A 19,083-nucleotide genomic window follows, 5' to 3' on the forward strand; every position below is an offset into this window, starting at 1 on the left:
CTTGTTAGAAGCTATATGCATTGCTTGTAGAATATTTAAGGGTACGAGCATTTCATCCCCCTCAGGTGTTACCCAGGTCGTCCCCCTATTTCCCCAAGTGTCTATGGTTGCTGCTAGGTGGACCCAATCCACATTGTCCGACTCAGTCATCCCAGGTAGTACATCCATATAAGGAGAATCTTCCCCAACATCAGTGTCCGCTTTACACATGTAACAATACTGCAATGGGGTCGAGTGTCAGATCTATGATCAATTATAAACCTGTTTCCTAGAGGATGTGCTTGACTAGTTACAAGATCCACTAGAATGATAGAATCTTGGAACTACAAGTAGACATGGTTTTTAGACCAGTCATGCACCATTTTTGCTTCCCTCATGAAAGGATGTCCTAAGATCATCTCCAATGCCATAGTGTGTTTGGAGAAATCCATAACAATGAAGGTAATCCTTATTTTATGTCCAAAGACCTTGATCTTGAGATCTTCTAGCATCCCAATAGGTTTAACAATAGACCCATTGGCCATCTTCACTACTATGGTTGTGGTTGCAAGGAGAGGTCTTCCCATAGGGTAAGGGAGCCAGTTTAGAGGCGTTTTGTGGAAACGTGATGTTTTTGGGGGGGATTTTGCAAATCTCATCATTTTCAATATTTACGCATTGCACGAGATTCCTCATGAAAAGGTGAATCTAATGATACCAAAATCAATATTTTTTAGATTTTATTTGAATGCTGTATTTGAAACAATTCAGCTTTTGAGGCATTTTGAAGCATTAGAGACACTCAAGACCCAGTAATGGTACACTTTTCAGCAAATCACAACATGACACATAAGCAAGATTCTTGGAATATGCCAAATTTCTTGCCTTTAAATTGGGGGTGGATATGTATCTAACCTGGGGGGGTCAAAAAATTTCGTCTCTAAACTGGCTCCCTTACCCTAGTTTCCCAGCAATTTTTAGTCACAATGCTAACCCCAGTGCCACCATCAAGGGGAAGTCTATGGACTTGGTGAGGTTGTTGTTGCATAGGGAACACGGTGTCTGTAATCTAGATCTGCCTAGGTGCTGGTTCTAGATCCCTTTGGGTATCTTCTACCAAACTCCTTAATTGCTTGACTCGCTCGATCTCCTCTGTAGGGTTTGGATAAGTTCCCATCTTCTTCTTGGATCCTGGCCATTGTGGCTCATGAAGATCTTCCTTGTTGGTTTCTATCTTAGTGGTCATTTTGGTCTCCATGGTTTGACCTGAATCAGAATCCTCTTAAGCGTCGTTCATATGTACGGGGTTGTCACCCGCCGTCCCTATGTTGGTCTTTGAACTGGGGTCTGACTTCGATGCTTTTTGCGATCTCTTCCTTCGTGTTTTCTTCTTTTTCTCAGATTGGGCAATTGATGACGTGTCTCTTTCCTCAAGAATATAATTTTGTTTTTGGGGCATCGATCGTGTGAGTACGTTTACTGATACCATAGGTGTACTTTGTGATGGCTCCTCGGTAACTTCAATCAAGTTTAATGGCGTGATCTTCGGTGCATTTGGATTATTTGGACATTGGGCAATCAAATGATCTATGCCACATTGATTATACATGAGTACCGGCATTGTAGACGTGCTTGCTTGATTGGTTTGCATTAGTGTGGAGTTCTTTTGTAGCTTAATAGGACACTTGGCTACACGATGTGGACCTCCACACTCATAGCATTGAAGAGGTGGTCTCTTAGTAGTGTAATTGATATTTTGGCCTCTTGCAACAAGAGCATCTACTTGATATATAGGTTTGACTTGTCCCCAATAGTCCTCTATGTAGTATTGTGGACTTTCTTCAAGCACATCCATCCCATAGGCAATATTAGGATCTATATCTTCCTCACAACCTTACAAACAAGCAATAGATGACTCACAACCCACTTGATTCAGTGAAGTGATTCTCGGATGTGGTGGTTGCGGTCCTAGCATTGGAGGTGGTAAGGGTGTTGTTTGAACAACATTTTGGACCCTAGGGACCATGTATTGTGATGTTTGTTCAAGAGGTGGGGCCGGCATCAATGTAGGCACTCGAGGTGTGTCTGTCCATGCTAAGGTTGGTTTATTGGACATCGTGCGCTGAAATACTATGCAATCCTTCGCTTGATGACCATACCTTCCATAGGCATTGCAATTCCCATTGAATTTTACTCTAAAAGTTAGGGCATTCACTGGTACTATGCGGTCCATAGCATAGTGAGCACCATTGTTGCTCCCTTCTTGGATACATAAGATTGTTTTGCGGAGCACGATTGTCTCTAAGACTCTCTTGAATAGCCTTGGTGAGATCTGCTAAAGTCATCTCAGATATCTTTGGCTCCTTAGCAATAGGCTTTAGGGTCATTGATTGATGCCATGATGCTTGTGAGCTATTACATTTAGGCTCATTAGACACTCTTTCTTCTTGAATCATTAAATTATCCTCTAATTGGATCACATTGGTGGTGACTGCTTCCCAAGTGGTGATACCTCTAATGACTAGGCCATTGTAGATATCCTCAAGTCGTAATCCCCTAATGAATCTATCAAGCAATTGATTAATGTTGAAGCGCTCATTTGGATTACAACGAGAATTCAAATGCTTTAAGCGACTAATAAAGTCTCTCACCGACTCTCCTTCTTCTCGTTGGGCTTTCTGGAGTTGAGAGGCTACACCCCAAAGCAGTCCCTCTAGTATGTATTCTTTCAAGAACAGTTTCCTAAAAGTAGGGTAAATCATTTTTTCTTCCACCCTTAGGGTTCTATACCAATCCCCTGCCTTCCCACTTAAGGTTAGACTTAAAGCATTACTCTTATGCAGGTCATTGTGTTCTCCTAGAGAATCACATATTTGTTCAAACACTTTGATATGCTTTCTCTCATCCCCGTCTCCACTAAATTTTTGTGTGAGCTTGTCTATTTGTACTGCCTTACTTCTAGGCTCTCTATGAGGCGTGTTACGCATATTCTCAGCAATAGATCAACCGATAGCTTGAGAAAACGTTGCCAAGTCACCTAAGTAAGCAAGCACCGTGGGTGAAGGTGCTCCAGAGACTACATGTGGCGTAGGTATTGGCATTGGGCTTGGCGCATAGGAAGCCCTTGGGTTCCACGTTGGGTATGATGTTGTGCCATGTGGTGGCCCAAAGTTCATATGTGTGGCCCTAAGCATAGCAGACGTCGAATGTGACATGGTAATGCTAGCCGGTCTGATCCCATGGAAATAAGAACTTGGGTGTTGTGGTTGTGGATCATAGGTTGTTGAAACAATGGGAGGAGTAGGGACTACATGAGTACGAGGACCCATGGGTGTATACGATTGGTACACACTTGTAGGTACTGTTGCAGGCATTGAGCTACCATGTATCGGTGCTTTACTAACAAATGAGGTCCATGGCGTGTTTCTTGGCATGCCCATCATTGGGGTAGGCATGGTAGCTGTGGTGTCATCAAGGGAAAGATGAGCTAGACTTGGAAAGGTAAAGCTATCACGTGTGGGATCAGATTGCACTGAGACCCCTGGTGAAACAACATATGGAGGATCCATCGGACTTACTGAGGGAGTCTCCATTTGCGATAAGGTCGGTTTTTTAGCCTTTCCTATATCCAAGAATCTCATGAGACCCGTTGAAGGCATGTTGATCTCCGTGTTCTGTCTTTCTAACTCAATGACACTATGGATGACCTCACAAACTCTTTGTTGTTGATCCTCCACACTAGTAGCACCCATTGTGGATTGTAGGACATCTAACCAATCCACGTGATAGGTGTGACATGTGTATAGGTCGGTTAGAGTTTCTGTTTGTAGTTTGTACTCCCAGTTTTCATTTAAGAACGCTCCATCTAGGATTGAGGTGCTAGGGGTGTCCTTTGAGCTAGATGCAATGTTGCTTTCTAGGGGTTGGCCCTTAGAGGTTGCTAAATCAGGAGCACTCGATTGATCTCTTAGCAAGGATATTGACATAGGGGCTTTCGCTTTCAACTCTCTTCGTTGCTCCACCTTGTGTAAGCTCTCGACTTCCTTTTCCCTAGCCGCAATGATATATCGCTCAACCTCTTGCACTTCGGCAAGGCTTCTACCATCACGTAATATGACCTCGGAGGGGAATAGCTTTGAAGAGTCAGGAGGTGCAGTAAATGGAGTATTCACGTGCCCATTCTCTAAGCGCATAGGGTCTATGTTGGTCATGAATGGAGAATTTACTTCTCCACCCCCCTCATTTACATTATTAGCTCCATGTTCGGAGCGAGTGGCTCTACTAAAGGTTTCCTTCAAGCGGCTAAGCACGCTTGGCCTGGACCGTGGACCCATGGCATGCATGCCTAATCTTGAGCTATCAAGATTAGGCATTGGGAAACCCTCCATGACATCGTATTCAGAGGAAGAGTCACTAGCCGCTATGTTCGGGTCTTTGTTTGTACTACCTTGGGTCCCCGCCGAGGGCCTGGAACCTAAGGTAGGTGGATATTGAGAACTCGCGTAAGTCAAAATTCTCTCTAGTTGCTCCATCTCTAGTACACAACCAGAGCATAGATGCATGTACCTTTGGCACCCTACAAGCGTCGGCGAATAACCTCGAAGGTTAACCGCTTACTTTTTTTAGGCGTCCGTTTTCACTCGTTTTTTTAATATTTTTTAATGATCGGTTTTTTGAGTAAAGTGTGTGATAGCTCGAAATGACCGTATCACTCAGAGGGTCGTGGTGTGGTTTACAGCACAATGTTTGGTCACCTGAGGCTCCGTTGGTCCTCAAAAAAGTCGATTTTTAGCTACGTGGAAGCTAAAATACGTAATTTCAAAGGGCGACTGAGGCCTGAGCCTGAGTGTGAGCTTGGGCTTGGGCTTGGGTCTGGGAGATATTCCCAATCCCGGTCCTACCTTTAAATTTTTTAATTAATTATATATATATATATATATATTGGGATAAGGTCGCCGCAGCCTGCGCGCGAGCGCACACACACTCTACCTACCTACAACTAATACACCTACTGTTACACACTAACAAACTTCATTAGGTCTCACAGATCTACTTTCTACTTATTGTACTTTGCAGTACACAGAACTAACAACCTTAATACTAAGACCTTACACAAAGAAAACACAATAACCTTTCAAAACTTCATTAACAACGAAATACACAGTAGCAACACAAAATCCTTCTTCTCAACACACACACCTTCCTTCCTACCTTTCCTACAATTGAAATTGCACCACAAAAGAAGCACAGAGTGCCATTCAAGCTTAGTGTATTGCATTCCCCAACAGCGGTGCCAAAAATGTGTGCGTCTGTCACACGTGTCAATGCAAGGAACTTGCCGATATACTGTGTGCAAGCCACAAATGGCTCCAAGCACACAACAATACTAAACTAGTAAGCTCAAAGTTGGCGATGGTGTGTCACTCACCGCTCTACGCTTGTTGTCGTGGAGGATTCCTCACTGCGGAGAAGAGGGAGACGTCGCTACGCCGCGCTCAACCGCCTTGCAGCCATCGTGCCGCCGCAATGCTCGATCACACACTCTCTCTCTCTCTCTCTCTGTCTCTCATGCATACACACACACACACACAAGGAGATGAAGAAGAAGAAGATGGAGATGGAGCAAGAGCATTCTTCAATTGCACAAATGAGAGAATGAGTGAATTTTAGGTTTAGTTGACTTTTATATGAGCTCGTCCCATTCACGCTTGGGCGCCCATGCTTAGCCAACTAATCCCTTGAATGTTCCAGTTAGAGTGCGCCTCTCATCGGCGATCACTCTTACCCTTTTCCTATTGGACCAACAAGCCCGGTACCTGACTCTACCAAATAAATAATACAACATCCGTCGTAGGTGATAGGAATGTGTGTGAGGGTTAACAGTGAGTGGTAAACATACATGAGCCAGGTACCTCAAGAACCTGCTATGCCACTTCATCTAACCAATGAACCTCATTAGTTGTTTCACTATCTTTGGTGGTGAATCCTTCAAGATTGCCTCCACTTTTCTTGGGTAAATCTCTATTTCCTCCTTACTGATGATATGTCACAATAAAATGCCCCTCTTCATAGCAAAGGCACATTTTGCAAGGTTCAATGACATTCTGGATTCTTTGCATTTTCAAAGAACACCCTCAAATGCTTCAGGTGATCCTCCTTCTTTCTTGAAACTTTAAAGTCATCCAAAAATACCTTCATGAAGGTAGTCAAGTAAGGACCAAACACCTCCATGATCCACTTCTGAAAAGTAGGTGGTGGATTCTTCAATCCAAAATTCATCATTGTGGAGGCATACACTCCCCATTTAGTTATGAAGGTTATTTTTTCACTATCCTTCAGGGCCATTCTAAACGAATTATATCCATTAATTCCATCCAAAAAACTATATGGTTACAACATCCAACATTGTTCGTAGTATGGTAAAGGAAATGGATGAGTAATTGTTGTAGCATTCAACTTCTTGTAATCTACACACACCCTAATTTTCCCATTCTTCTTTGGGACAACCACAATTGGTGATAGCTAGGTTACTTTGTCCACTAGGTAAATGAAACCAACTTCCAAAAAAATAAAATCTCTTCTTTCACTTGTTTGGCATAACTGGGGTTCATCCTGTATCTCTGCTCCTTCACTAGCATTGCATCTCTTTTCAAATTAATGATGTGTTGGCATACAACTAGATTTGCTCCTTTCATATCATTATATGACTAAGCAAACACATCCCAAAATTCTAATAACAAAGACTTTAATGAACTTTTAAACTCAATATCGTATTCAGTAGATACTTTTACCACTTTAGGGCCATCTTCATCTCCCAAATACATATCTTCCAGTTCATCCTCTCTCACTTTGGAACTCTTGGATGTTTGTTCTTCAAACATCTTCTCTGCATCCCTAATGGCTTCACATGCTTCCTGCTCCTCCTCCAATCTCTGCTCCATGGATGTTTTTAATGCTTTCTTTCAGGTTCAATTCAGGCCCATTGTTTCTCATTTTCTACTATTTCTGCTATCTTTTGCACAATTACCTCAAAACTTGGGACGATTGTTTCATTCCTCTAAGAAAAGACCTCCTCCTCATCGGGCCTCAATAGCTTCTCTCATATTAATCCCTTTGGCATACAAAGGTTTGAATCTAGGTGGGATGGTCTTCTTTGGAACCATCTACATCCTTACCTTCTTTTTCCTCCATTTAATCACAATTGTATCTGTACCCTATAATTTGTTTAACCTTGGCTACCCTTAGCCATGTTCTTCCCAAAATCATTGGGTAAAATTATGTTGACTCTTCTAGCTTCAAAACGAAAAAATTGACCACAAAGTTAATCGTGAAACACTTTTTCTTTGATTTTTGAGAATCCCAAAATGTTACACTCTCCTTTGCACAACCATCTTGATCTAAAAATGTGATGGCTCCCACTTCATTAGACTCAAGTTCTTACTTAGGGAGAATGGTTACTTCTGAACCTCCATCTACTAACACATCTAAAAGGTAGACTTTTCCAATGGATTACAAGTACTTTGTAATCCACATCCACTAGAGTTGCATCTCTAGGATCAATCTGGGCCAAATCAATTTGACTACTTTTCCCCTTCTACTTTCCTTCTTTATCTTTAATTTGGCTTGTCAATTTTTTGCAAATTTTTGGGCTAAAATCAAGGACCAATTTTAGTATTTGACCCACCTTTATCGAAATGGGTTCTTTTAACAAAGCTTCAAAGACATCATCTAATAGCCCTTATCAAGAAATTACTTGGAATTGTCTGCCTTCTCTAAGGAACTTGATTTCCCAATTTCTAAAGGTCCACTACCTAGATTTTTATGCATTGCCTACATAGTCCCTGCTGGCCATGAACTTGGAGATTTTGTAGTATCTTGGTATTATCAAGTTTCTTTCAGTACACCGTTTTGATATTATCCTGGGCTTCCCAATCAATGGGTTCCTTCAAGAATATTCTCTTGCTCTTCCTATTTTTCCTTCAATTTTCCTTTGACCTAGTAATTGTTATTCTTTTCAACTCTAAAGTTTTCTCCAAAACATCTTCAATCTCAATGCATGTAGGGAAATCACATTGAAAGCAATGTAAGGTATCACCACCTTCTTTTGTCAATTTTGTTTGGGACATTTTAGGGGGGGGGGGGGGGGGGGGGGGGGGGGGGACCTCCTCCAAGGGTAGTGGATTCACTTGATCAGGTGCCTTCATTATACCATCATTGGAGAAACTAGCTCCTGCATTTGCAGGTGTATAGCTCACAACTGGGATTTCCCTCTCATTTCTATGCTTGCACCACAATTCACATGTAGGTCCCTACCTATGTTCCAAAGTTCCACAATAGATGCATGGTTGCAATGGGTTGTTTTTTTGCTAGTATCTTTGCACATTCTACCAATTTCCTTGCCGAAATGTCCTTGGTGGTCTTGTGTTCTGAAATCTGGTCTTGAAGGGTTGTGGTGCCACCACATTTTCCCTTGATTAGGATTATAATAGTAATTATCATAATCATGCTCAAGTTTGTGGCATACCTGGAAAAATGATGGTTTGGAAGAATTTGCAAATGGTGAAGGTTGAATCTCCTTCAGTTTTTCCATCATCAATTTTTTTATATTGAAGGCATCTTTAGAATCTGATTTACCATTTTTCTTCTTTTTCTTGCTCTTCTGCTTCTTTAAATTGACATCTTTCTTCTTTGTTGATCTTTTTTTGTTCTTTGCACTCCATGTATCTTCTTCATCTTCATCAATATTTGACTCCTCATCTGAATCAGTACGTGATTTTTCATCTTCATCCTCATTTGAGTCTTCCTCTTTTAAATTTGAATGTCATTTGATTTCCCAAGCTCTTTGTGGTTTTCTTCTGTTCACTTATCCCATACCTCGTTTCAGCCCTCATTGCTACATCCACCAGATTACTGAAGATACACCATGATTCTTGACATCCTCCCTCTTGACACCGACACTAAGTTAGAACTTCTCCTGCTCTTTGATGCCAACTCTTTAAATCAATAATCAAAGAACTAGAGCAAAGGTCCAACTAATGAGGACAATTGTGACGGAATAGCCCATTTAGGTTCCTAGCCTTTCCAAGGTTCCTTTTCAGCAAACAATTGGAAGAGCTTCTTAATTAAACCACATCCTCCTCCCTTATCAGATCCCTTCATGGATCTATTTTGCTTCCTCCTTTCCCATTGGCATCAAGCCTACCCACACTAAGTCAATTTCTAGACGCATTTGCGAGTGTCTCACCACCCACCAACAGGGATTCACTCCCATCCAATCCCATTTCTAGGGCATTGAATGAACCCGAGCTCAAAACCTAAACCAATGGTTATCAATCTTAGCCAAAAAGGACCATCCCACATTGCATCCCAACAAGTAAACACATGAATCAACCAAGTTTTTCCGAACATGTAAGACAAGTTTTACACTTAAAACTTCTATGTTATGCTAGGGCTATCCACCTTGAATCTTCTCTGTAAGTTTTTAGTCCTAGTTGAAATTTAGAGTGAGCTCTTTGAGTTGCTATAGTCCCTTAGTTCCTATTTCCTTTTAATGTCTACTCAAAGAATACCTTAAGAAATACAATGAGTCTCTTGGGGTTTTAAGGTTTTTGTCTCGACGTAAGTTTCAAGTTAGCCCCGTCTTGGGCAATTCCCATTTGTTTTCTTTGTACCATTTGTCATCCATGGAGCATTTCCATGAAAACGATGGGAGTTTTATGTTCAAGCAACATGGTCATCACTTCCATGAATTTATCCCATTACTCCCCCAAAATCGCAATTGCAAAAAAAGTTTGAAACAATACAAACTTAAAACAAACAATTGCATATGCTCTACACAATGACATTTGTTAAAGTGTGTACCGTGAGTAGTAAAGACTAACATTTAGAATGCATCAATTAATGATTTATAAGACAAATAATCTAAAAATTTCTTAAATTGATTGGGAAAGATTAAATGATGGTTTATGCAAGCGTAGAATCCTTCGATGAATGATAGTCTAAGAGTAATTTGTGAAATTTCTAAGAGTGGACATACTAGTGTATTGAAAAAATGCCCATGCAATGGAGTACGAACGATTATCAAATTCTTCTCAAGATAGGGTTTAGACTTACCTCTTGCTTCGCTGGAGGGGATTAATCACACAGCTAGGAGAGGCTTAAAGATTTGGGATTTTCCAATTGGCAAGCGGGAAGGGAGGGAATGACCTCATTCAGAATGGAAATCTTCTTTTTCAAAGAAAAATTCTTTGGTTATGATAAACTTACCCTTCAAAACTCAACTTCCTTTTGAAAATTAGATATTAACTTAGTATGTCACTAAAAATTTAACACATATAATTTATGCAAGATCAAGAGCATTTCTTTTGAAAAAATTATAATTCCTCTTTTAGAAAATAAGGTTAGTTCAAAAAACAATTCCATTACTTAGCTGCCTTTGATTTATGGAATTACTTTTATAAGATTAATTTAGGTAAGAGTATAAAATAACTTAAAAATCAATAAAAAGGTTTATGCACAAGATTAAGGGATAATTAAGGATATTAGTCACCATTCAATCATGCATACTATTTAGGTAAATATGATCTTCAGTTGTCTATGGTTAAAGAGAGTGCTTTCTACTCTCTCTATGCCATATTAGTCAAGTAATATAAGACCCTTGAAGTAATGGAAATTGAAATATTTAGATAATTATGACCTCCAGTCACTTATGGTTAAAGAGAGTGCTTTCTACTTTCTCTATGCCATAGTAGTCAAGTAATTTAGGAAGCTTGAAATAATGAAAATTGAAATATTTAGATAATTACAACCTCCAGTCACCTATGGTTAAAGAGAGTGCTTTATACTCTCTCTATGCAATATTAGTCTGGTAGTCTAAGAAACTTCAAATAAGAGAACTTGAAATAACATTGTGGTAGTTGTTAGAAACATTGTTAGTTATGATTAGTAATGAACCACAATTATAAGGAAACAACAAAATTAAGAAGTTATTTCTTCTTCCCAAGAAAAAAGGCTTGCTTATGAAAATGTGAGAGCTTAAGCATGAACTCAAGTAAGCATCACTTTCAAGAAAGTGCAATAGCATAAAGAGAACAAGAAAACATTACCTTGTGTGTATGGTAGAGTCTTTTCCTCTATTTGGGAGAGTATGGAAGAGTGTGTTAATGTAGTTGGCTCTTTTCCTCTTCATTTTGCTTGAAGACCTCCAATTAGACCACTTGGAATTGTAAGGTCTCCACCTTTCTAGTTGTAAGTAAATGAACTCAAAGATTTAGAAGAAAGCATCGGGCATACAAATAGATAAAACGCTATCTCAAAAGCAGGTAAAATTGGTATTTTAAAAATCTTAAGCACAACAAACCTATAGTTAGGAACTTTCAAAACTAAATACAAGTAAAAACTGACACTGCTATCCTCTCTAAAAGATTCACTGCCACTTTAAACTGTAAAATAATTGGATGGTTTTTAGTCATCATTAAAGCTAAAGACTTTACCTTAACCTCCTAGATATTTATTAGATAATATTTACAAAAAAAAGCATAAAATCCATCCAAAAATGGTAAAATAGACCAACCAAGTTGGGAAGGTACTAGGGGAGGCCATCACTAACCTGCCCGGGACACAATTAGCAGCAGGGGGTGCCATCTTGAGCCTGGGGGCTGCTTGAGCTACAAGAAACTATCATATTCAGCCTGTGAGAGCCTGTAAGTGCCATTAAAAAACTATCAATAGGACCCTACGCTTCTCATTTTCACTTGAACTTGGACTTCTGGCAAGAAATCTCTCATGCAAGAGAGATACTTCTCAAAATTACTAAGAGAGAAAAATACAAGTGATTAAGCGAGGTAATTATGTTAATCCTAGTTAATTAGCAATTTAGGTCAAATTTTTCTTAATTAATCTATTCATTAAATAATATTATATTACTCTATACTAATAAACACTTTATTATACATTATTTATTTGTTGATTACCTAATCTTAATGAAGATTAATAATTACTTAATTACTAATCCTAATTAGGACTTAAATTGATTAATTTTAGCCTTAAATAATGGGAATTATAAAAAACAAGCTTAGTTAGCTCTAAGATAATTATCAAAGCTTAGCCATACTATTAAAGTCTAGGAAAATTACATCATAATTTTCTCATTGATTTTTATGATTATTTGGATAAAAACTAATTATTTTTAGCTATAAAACTAATAGAAAATTTAGTAAAACAACTTAACAAATCATAAGATAATTACAAGAGTTAGACAACATTGTCAAGAATATGGGATAATTATCTCATTAGCAGAAACTTAACCTAGCTATTTAATTAAGCCAAAACATACTGATTTTAGCTAAAAATAAGAGGGAGAAATTATATAATCAAGTTAGATAATTATCAAAGTTAGTAAATATCATAAGTAATCCGTGGTAATTAGCTTATGGTCAGAAAGATAATCTAGCAATAAAACGAATGGGATATTTAGTAAAACAACTTAAAAAATAATAAGATAATTATTAGAATTATAAAACATTGTTAAGAATACGAGATAGTTATCTCATTAGCAAAAACTTAATCTAGCTATTTAGTTAAGCCAAAACAAAGTGGTTTTAGCTAGAACTAAAAGGAAGAAGTTAGTTAATCAAGCTAGATAATTATCAGAGTTAGTAAACATCATATGTAAGCCGTGATAATCAGCTTATGGTCAGAAAGTCAATCTAGATATTTAATTAAGCCAAAACAAACTAATTTTAGCTGAAAATAAAAGGGAAAAATTTGCTTTTTAAGCTAGATAATTAATAGTTTATTATGTGATTTTAGCTAAAAGTAAAATGGAGAAATTAGCTAATCAAGTTCGATAACTATAAAGAGTTCAAAAACATCATACATAAGCTGTGATAATTAGCTTATTGTCAGAAAGATAATCTAGCTATTTAATTAAGCTAAAACGGACTAATTTTAGCTGAAAATAAAAGAAGGAAATGAGCTAATCAAGTTCGATAATTATAAGTTAATTTTAAGAGTTAGTAAACATCATAAGTAAATCATGGTAATTAGCTTATGGTCAGAAAGTTAATCTAGCTATTTAATTTAGCCAAAATAGATTGATTTAGCTGAAAATTAAAAGGAAAATTTAGAAAACTAACTTGGATAATTACAAGGTAGTTACTAAAGTTAGGAAATATTATCATATAATTGTGATAATTATAGCATAATTAGTTAATTAGTTTAAGGAATTCTAATAGATTAAAAACTCTATTTTAAGCTTAAAATTAGATAGGATAAATAAAACTTACGATTAAATGTTTTTAAAGAACGTACTAGACGTGCAAACCATTGATATAAAGCTGAGAAAATTCATTCTTTAAGAGATAATGAATCTAAGAAATATTAAGCCAAAAATAAGCAGATTTCAACCTCAATAAAGATAGAGAAATTAGAAAAAAGATCCAAAATTTTATAAAAAATAAAAGAAGCTTAGAAAAACCTTAAGGAAGTTGAAATAAAATTATCTTACCTATATAAGCAAGTAAGAAATTACTAGGTCAAGAAATTAATATCTGGGACTACAAAACTAACCTTAATTTTGGGATAAAAAGAGGAATTAGATTGGATAAGAAGGTAAAGTCAAGTTTTTGGATGATTTACCTAATAAATAGACATCCTTTCTTATAAAGATAGAAGTCATGGCACCAAAAAGGACACGAGCAAATCCTCAATCTGACGATGAGGGTAGTATTCCCAAGAGGGCTAGAGAGTCACACAACGATAAGGCCGGACCTAATAGTAGGCATACTAATGAGAGCATTCATGCCCCACCACTGCAGCAAATGCTTGACCAATCCCATGTGGGCCTTTATTATAATTTAAGATGAATAATTTAAGTTCTTCTTTAAGTATTAGCATTGCATGCGTAAAAGAGGATGTAAGGAATTAGGAAAAGTGAAACTAGCCGAAAACGGAAGGCATCTTCCAGGAAACCAATGTGGAAGTGTTTGTAAATTAGGAAAGAATTGTTTGGGTTAAGTCTGGTTGAATTAGGAAAGATATAATTGATCATCCTTAAGACACCTTGTCTCAAAACACCTCCGACTCCTTGGTATATTTTGATGAATAATGATGGCTTTCCAGCCACGGATAAGTTGTTACCCCCATGAATGATGAGTTTCTACTCCTGTCATGTTTTGATGTTTTTACATAAGTTAGGATACCATTTTTATCCTAGGGGAGCCGCCCGGTTGTATGGGCAATTGGTTTGGTGTATGGGCACCCCGAACTTTGGGTGATGGGTTTCCACCCTGGATTATGAATAAGGAATGGGTGCCATTTTTTTTCACCCTTAGGTGGTCTTGAGACAAGAAGAGGACTGTTCATGGTTACTATGGTCAATGTTTTTGATTGATAGTACCCTATCTTAAGTTTAAAGATATATGTTTGCTAAAAGAATGCTTTTCAATGATGTCTTTAATACTTGATCGAAAGAATCACTGTGATGTAAAGTTAAAAGAAACCATTTTATTTAAATGTTAAAACCCATGTGATAGTAATTAGAAAACAAAAGAATCATGTGTGAGTGCCGAGTGGTAAGTGGGGATTAACTAAGGTTATCAATCATGGACGGGTGGACCTCATTAGTCAGATAACTATCCATTCTCGCACACTAAAAGCACTAGTAAACTTCTCCAATTGGAAGAGGAGTTCACCAGCGGTGGCTGTTCCCTCACATCTATTGGGGGGGGAAGTGTTGGTTGAGAATACCTTAGCCCAAATTGTGGAGCTTATAGGGTTGAAACAGTCTTGGATTTTTAAGATGTTGTCCCGTTTTCGTTATGAGACAGGACTAGGTCTTCTTCTAGGGCTATAGACCCAAGCCATTGTCAATGGTAAAGGTCTATTCCCTGGACCCTTCTTATGTAGAGACTCTCACTTTTAATAGACCTAGAGATCTGTCAAGGACCCCATCTCGACTTTGGTGTCGATGGGTTGGGGACCTCACAGGAATGATGAGAATGGCAAGAGGCAAAAAGGAAATTCAAGCTATGGAAAGCTTGAGAATTAGGAGAGAGGAGAGGGAGAGGGTAGTGTGAAGAAGAAGATCACGTTTTGACAAACTTAATTAGGGTTTTGGCCATGGATTCTCTTGGAGATATGTGTGTGTGTGTGTGTGTGTGTGTGTGTGTGTGTGTGTGTGTGTGTGTAGGAGGCGTGTGTGAAAGATATTTGGCTATGGCTTTCCCAAGCTTACTCTTAAGCTTGCACCTTGAGAAATGAAGAAGAAAAGTGTAAAATGAGAAGAGAAGTCCTCTTTTTATGCACATTTTAAGTGCCTTCACTTATCTTGACAGCTTATGTTCCTTATAAATAAGTTCTTTTTTCCTTATCTTGATAACTTATCTTGCTTCTCAAAGCGTCTTTAACAAGCTACTTACTCACCTCATCCTTATCCCTATCTTCTCTTTCTTTTTCTTTTTCTTTTTCTTTTTCTTTTTCTTTTTCTTTTTTCTTATCTTATCTTTTCCATTTTCCTATCTTTTTCTTTATGTTAATTTTCTTAAAATGAAAAGCTAATTTTTCATGCATTGGTTATGCCCCCATTCCCATGGCATAAGCCAGAAGTGGCTTGTGGATATACTTTGGTGCTTGAATTGAACCCGAATGAACATTTTTTTTCTATTATTTTTTGTTTTCTTTTTCATCTTTTAAGTCGGTGGCTTAGATGTGTTGGTCTTGTGTAACGGTTAGGAGAAGGCCCTCACAAACTCCCCAACAAAAAGAAAGAGATGTCCTCATCTCGGTACAATAAAGGAAGATGATAAATCTTCAATCGCAAGTTTCTTCTTCAACTTCCAGGTAATGCTAATTTGTTCTTCTCTAGCTGGTTCATCTATATAAGGTGCAATCTATCCTCATCTCTTATGATATTCTTACCTTCATCTTTGTATTTTCTTCCCATCTCCTTGTCAAAAACTTCTTAGGATTGTCTCTTTTAATTCTTTTGTTGTCTCTTTGCTCATTACCTTACTTTATGGATCAGTGACAAGAGCTAGTTTTAGCTGTGGCCACTCCTCATCTACAACAAATAGTATCTCAACCAAATGGTGGACATTCCGATACATAACAAAGGTGACGCTTTGGGGTCGGGAAAGATCACTTCGCAACAATGTGGCATTGGTCTTATCCATTATGGTAAAATAAATGGATTCATCAAGGTGCCAGCGAATGGTCGCTATGGCACACTCATTCAAGTCTTCCCATTTTTCATCAATGTACACATTTTCTCTTCGTTCATGCAAGGGTGCTATCAAGCCTTTGGGGATCAAAACATATTGCATACGCTGTCGCCAAATAACAAAGTTTGCGCCATCAAGCTTTTTGATGTAGTACTCTTCTCTTTTGAAAGCACTACTCACAGCCATGAATCAAGAGAATGTGGCCAAAAACTTTATGGCAAATTTCTTGGGATAATTTAACTGGAGTTTCCCCTATAGCAAGAGCAAAAAATCAGACCAAAAGTAGTAAAATCACTGTCTAAAAATAGTGATTTTACTACTAGTGTCCCAAGAATGCATAAAATGGACTCGTGGGAAAAATTTGGTAGAGTCTCCTCTGTATGGGGAGCAAACTCTCAAACCCAACGGGACAAAAGTAAGCACATAAACTGCTCAAAACAACCACTAGGCATAAATTGCTCAAAACTAGCTACCATATGACCGCCAACTTGGTGTCAAAAGTAAAAGAAATTGTCCATACATATATCTTATGGTGAGGGTACCATAAGAGGGGAACTCCAGCTACCTATATCAGCAAAGATATCTCAACATTTGAGAATACCCCAGCTGAAAGAAAACCTCATGCAACAACCCTCCAAAGGCTAAAGTAGACACAAAATGACTAGCCACAGTCTGAGAACCACAGTCTGAGAAAGGGCTCTTCCAGTCCGAGTCTCAGAAGCGATCAAAAAATTTTCCAAAAAAGCCAAAAAATGGCTCCATATGAAGTACAATAGGTAGTAACTACAACTCAACGTACATGAGTGACTGTGCACGTACATGAGTGATTGTGCACGAACAGGCGGCAAGAATTGGTGCGTGTAGTAAAAAGTATCCCTGTGGGAATATCTCCTCTCCAAAAGAGCTCAATAGCACTATGTGTGCTCAAACAAACATGCATCTATCAACGCATCTGTCCGCAAAGAAACTATTGTCTAAATGTCTGCCAAAATTGCTTGAAAGGCATTGTGCCTGTAAGTGTCTAAAAACCAGGAAAAATTGGGGTATGCGGGCTCAAAAACCCTCTGTGAACCTGGGTGCCAGTATAGAATGGAAATGCCGATGCCAATTTCCATGGCCAGACAAAAATGCACTAGTCAAATAGCCACCAAAGATGGTCAAAGCTGAAACTATGTCGTAGAGCGTAATCGGTGCGCTCGGTGCCAATGCCGAGTGTCACTCCTCTATGGTAGAGGAACCTCACCCATGCATGTCTCAAGTACAGTCGTCCATAGAAAAACACTTGTTCGTGGGAACGCTCGTGTCGAGGTCGAATGGCAAAAATCCACCGCGTAATGAGAGATGTCAAGTTGCAAAAAACTGGTGTCAAAACTAAAGTGTAGTGCCGTTGAAGGATGCCAAAAAACTGAGTCGATGAATCGATGTCACCTTCCGCCATCAAACGGAAGCACTTGCCAATGTTGGGAAGAGCATCAAAGCCAAGAAATTTCCTAATCGGTGTCAAAATTGATGTGTCAAGCCGTTGATGCTCAAAGCCAAGATCGATGTCATCTACGTTCAAAGCTGAGAAGGGAGCGGATGTGGAGTGTGCAACAGAGGGAAGCAAAAGAAGAGACAATACATAGCCTATTGGTGGATCTTTAGAGAGTCAATGTGCTCACACTCCTTATTGACATTATAACCAAATGAATAAGAGTAAGTGGACGCCCATCGGCCATAACCGGCCACGAGGCCTGAAACCTAACACTTGGCTTTCCTTAGTATGCTGAATGTTGACTTTATCAGAGCTCCAATTGATCTATACATTGTACTTTCTCTACCATAGTTGATCGAGCAATAATGGATGTTGCAATGGCTTATCCTCTACCACATAAAACTTATGCGGATAGACATATTGGTTAATTTGCACAAGTATGACTATACATCCCATTGCCTTGAATGAATGCTCCAAATAGCTTTGAATGTCTTGTTGTGTGGGTTGGAGCTTTTCCTCAAGTGCAAGCTGCTTGTATAAGCTTTAGGAAATAATTGAGCTCCTAAATCTAGAAACCCATTTGCTTCCACTTGATTACTTCCAACCTTGACTTTGATTGTTGGATCCACCATATCCTCATCATCAAATTATGTTACTTTGAGTGTATTGATCCGTAGTGGTGGTCCTTGCTATTGCTCTTGTCGTAGAAGCTTCCTTTTTGCCATTCATTCCTTAGCTTCTGCTTGAGCTCCTTTGACTATTTGTTGTTTTTCTTGAGTTCTTTTCTTGTCTTCATGGATTTTTTGAAGCATGTCCTAGGTTAGTGGAAAATGATACTTTTAAAGCCTACATCTACTAATCCAATTTGGATTTCGTCACCAGCTAATGTAGCAACCTTGATAGCTCCACTTGGTGATATGATCACAAAGGGTCCCATCCCTTGCTTTATAAGTTTCTTAGCATGTTGTTTTAATGTATAAATCAGGACATAATTGCATGTTTTAAAGAGTACATGCTTATAAAAAAAAATCATTTTGCCTTCTTTTTTGAGCGTAGATGGAAGCTACAGCTTTCAAGCGGAACTCATCTAGTTATGGTAATCTATTCTCGGAGACAATTCATGGCATGTACATTCCAGTTTCTTAGCTACCCTCAACGTTGGGATTGAAAACTCCATAGCATCATATTAGTAAATTTGGGGGTTTTTTCAATTTCCACATTTAAAAAGAGCTTAAGATTTGACCACATGGTCAAATCTTAGCCAAAGTTTTGAGAGCATGGCTCAAAATATCTTTCCAAACTACCTTGTGAAAGGCTTTGGTCTTAAAAGCCAATTTGAGATTTGTCCATATGGCCAAATCTTCAAGACATTGGTGATTCCCAAATTGGCTCTAAAGTCTCAAACTCTCC

The sequence above is a fragment of the Adiantum capillus-veneris genome, chromosome 29, assembly GCF_014529385.1.
Source record: "Adiantum capillus-veneris isolate H3 chromosome 29, ASM1452938v2, whole genome shotgun sequence".
Classification (NCBI taxonomy): domain Eukaryota; kingdom Viridiplantae; phylum Streptophyta; class Polypodiopsida; order Polypodiales; family Pteridaceae; genus Adiantum; species Adiantum capillus-veneris.